This window comes from Mus pahari, chromosome 4 (assembly GCF_900095145.1).
Source record: "Mus pahari chromosome 4, PAHARI_EIJ_v1.1, whole genome shotgun sequence".
Classification (NCBI taxonomy): Eukaryota; Metazoa; Chordata; class Mammalia; order Rodentia; family Muridae; genus Mus; species Mus pahari.
The window spans coordinates 122718356-122722149 of record NC_034593.1 but is presented as its reverse complement, the minus strand read 5'-3'; the positions used below and the strand labels follow the sequence as shown (position 1 = coordinate 122722149).

The 3794-nt window shown below is 40.3% G+C and overlaps 1 pseudogene; it reads right to left on the bottom strand.

Annotated features, from left to right (window-relative positions):
* Positions 1-2035: 2035 nt before the first annotated feature.
* Positions 2036-2304, bottom strand: LOC110319806 (annotated as a pseudogene).
* Positions 2305-3794: the final 1490 nt, after the last annotated feature.

Sequence of the window (3794 nt, the reverse complement as noted above, 5' to 3'; positions counted from 1 at the left end):
TATCCAAATTCTGGTCCCCATGACTGTGCAGAAAACACTCCTAACTACTGAGTCATTACTTCAGCCTTTCTGCTTTAGTCTCTCATTGAATCTTCAGCTCCCCAAATATGCTTATATTGTATCAATTTCTCTATTTTGGGGGGAAAATAGAATGATGGAATAATATGCTGTTCTATAGACCTGTAGTCAAGACCATGTTTAGCTGTCTCCTCACAGTTTGCTCATAGTAGAATCTTATAGTCACATTTCCAGAATCAGAAAGAATAGCTCTTCCCTCTAAGCCAAAGAAAATATTTGACACAGGCATTAAAAAAAGTAAAATTCTACCTTTGTTCCAAGACTAACATAGGTAAAAATTCTGCTTGTTATTGTTCAATACAAGGATTAAAAAAAGAATTTATGGATGACATAAATTTTTCTAAAATCCTATGTGTCCACAACTTTAATGTCATCTATTAGCACTTAATACAATTCTATTTTGACAAGAGCATTATTTATTCATCAGAATTATTGAATCTACATGTAATTTGTATTCTAAAATTTGCTGCTTTCTTATGATTCTCTTTACTAATTTTATTTATACTTAAATTGCTCTTAGTAACTATCTTCTTAATTGCTCAATCATTCCTCAGTGAAAATAAGAAGAAAAGTTTAATATATATGAGTACACTGAACCTGGAAATTTCATGGGATTAATATTTTTGGTATGATTTTTTTTTTTTGGAAAGAAGAAAGGACAAGAAAACATTTTACAGATTTCAGGCCATATATTCTCTACTACAAGTCAGTGTATCACAAAAGCAGTCACAGATATAGACTGTTGGGCTTTGTGCCAATAAAAATTTATTTATAAAACATTGGTTGAATTCAGGTAAGGGGCAGTTGTTTAGGTTATTTTTCAGACAAGGAAGGTGCATTCAGAGTGGTATACCTGTAGGTTTCATGTTGCTCTCCAAATATCCAGGACCTATTTAGAAAAATTACCTATTTAGAAAATTTCTGTGAAATTTCCCTTATGTCAAGTATGTTGTTTATACATTCTTCAAGTGATTAAAACATTCAGGGGCAGACTGTCTTGGGATAATGCATCCTTTGATGTGCTCTTTCTAGAGAGGGTACTTGGGAATTTTTTTAAAAAAAAATTCATTTTATCACTTGTATGGGCCGCTTGTTGTAAGTCGCTAGAATACATGAAAATTTGTCTGTCATGGATATCTCAGTCCTTGCCCTCAAAGAGGTCAAATTTTAATGTTTTATACAAACTATTCATGTCTAATTGTGTGGTGACTGTCAGGATGGGAGAATTTTTATAGTGTCCAGAGTACTTTCTTTAGGTTATCTTAGAGCTGAGTTATGGAAAAGAGTTATCTACCTGAGGACATGAGAGGCATGCTGCAGATGGCACAGCTCACAGTTCTTGAAGTAAGCAAACCTGAGAACATGAAGAACTGAAGGACCTTGTGCTTTATGAGGTACCGACAGACTGTGATATTCCAGTTTCTTCCCAGGATAGTGTCTGTGCTCGGGAATAGTACCTATCTCTTTCCCCAGGTTCATGTGTTAGATTCTAGCACATGGCTCTATACGGAGTTGGTATAACCCTTAAGAAGTAGGGCCTAGCAGGAGGTTTTTTGGCAAAACCAGTTTTAAGGGGTCATGACCCAACAGGTATCTAGTTTAAAGGGAGTCAAGTCTATGTTGATGGTGTGGTGGGGAGGTAGATATCAAGATGGATTTCAAGTTTCCCCATGCCACAAGGCGTTTTGTGCTGAGTTGGCCACATATATTGACAGCAGGAAGTCCTCCTGGGAGTCTTAAGTTCTAGCAGGGAAAGGTGCTTTCCCCTCTGTCCAGCTTGGGGTGCCTTTTGCTATTGCACATGTTCCTTCTCCCATAAACAGTGTCTTGTTCTGTATACTAACCTCAGAGCTTTAAAAAACAAAACAAATTCTTCATTTTTATAACAGTTGTTGAAAGTACTATTTTCAAGCCATACAGTATCCTGAAGAACACAGTTAACAGAAATACATCCATTTCACTTGCTCTCTCCAGAACCCTCAGCTTCCTGCCTGGTCCATTGTGGCATCTCCATTTTCTGTAGGATTATTCCCACCTTGCCAGCATTCAGTTTCCCCCTTTCCTTTAGGGCATCTTCTCTCCCTTCTAGTCAGGGACCTTTTTAGGCTTGGGTTCTGGTTTTGGAGAAACAGGGTTAGCCATCAGCCTTTCAGAGCTTCTCTGTGTCTGATTCTCCACCTTGGTTTTATCCCTGTTAACATCCATTTCAGCCTATCTTTTGGGCATGGGGGCAGAGTCAGGGGTTGTAGGTCCTCGTGCTTGCTAACTAAGCCATAGATAACCACAACTAACCTGCTGTTATCTTTGTCTTACTTAGGTTTTTAGTGGATGGTACAATGCCCACTCTATTCAAGTTAGTGAGGGTGGAGCTTCTTTAGGTATCCAGTGGTCCAAATGTTGATCTCTTCCAGAGACACCTGCAGATACAACTAGAAATATTAAGCTATCTGGACACGGCAAATTGACACGCCAGATCCATCAGGCCGCTATTAAGCTACTTAGGTTTCTGTCCCTCAAGCCCACTCAGGATTACCTTTTCATGTCCACATCTTCGTTGAGTCTGCTGCCTCGTGGTAATGCTGAGATGAAGGTCAGGTTGGAGCTTCTACATTGTACTTCAGAAATCTAGTTATGGCAGAGCTCTCAAATTCAAAATCAATCTTTGCATCATGTAGCTAGCAGAGAGGAAGGCTGTGTGGAGAAGGCTGTGGTTTTGAGTGCTGAAGATAGAACTCAATTATAAAGACAAATAAAGCTAAAGGCCCCATTTTGTTTGATGCAAGGAGACATCATCATCATCATCATCATCATCATCAAGACATGGTCTTTCGGCATTCAGATACCACACTACCTTGTGTCCGTGTCTGTTTGTCACCCCTCATCCGCCGAATCCTCGCTCACCTGCAACCAGAGACCTGTTCCCCGCAGATCAGGGAGCCCAGAAAAGTCTGTCTGCGGCATCTGGCGCCCGAACAGGGACACTGGGGCAGGTCAGTCTTTGTTTCTTTCTCTCTCTATTTCTTTTTTGTGATTTCTTTTTCTCAAGCGAGGATAGGATTCATCAAACCATGCTGCAGACGGGCCGATAGTCAGATCGGTTAAGACGAAAATCAATTTTAACATGGGGCAATCAGAATCGAAAGGGAAAAGATTGTTTCTATCAGTCTTTAAGCACATGTTGTCTAGCAGAGGCCTAAAGGTCTCAGATCAATCCTTACAATTGGCTTGGGAAAACGCGACTACCTTGTGCCAAGACCTGATCAGACCAATCTGTAAGACAGGTTCCCTACAAGATTACATTAAAACATGTTTAGATGCCTCACCAACCGTAGTAAAAGCCTATGCTGTAGTGATGAAGGGACAGAAATTGAGCGCCTATGTCAGAAATTACGGGAATGGAAAGCATTCCCCAGGGAATGAAATGACGTTTCCGGTGTGGAAAGCCGGGGCACCTGAGAAAAGATTGTAGAAATTGCTCAGGAAACAAAAGGAGCATTCCCCCAGGCCCCTGCCCGAGTTGTGGCAAAGGAAGGCGTTGGAAAATGAATGTAAATCAAGGTTCCATAAGGATGGAACCCCGCTCACTAAAGAAGTGGGTAAGACAAAAAGCTTCAGGGGCAGTCTCTTAGCCTGGTTCAGAAACTGTGGACCTCATCATAGGACACAGCCTCAGTTATAAGAAAAACTTAAAGTTGTGGATTCTGATAATTTAGGTA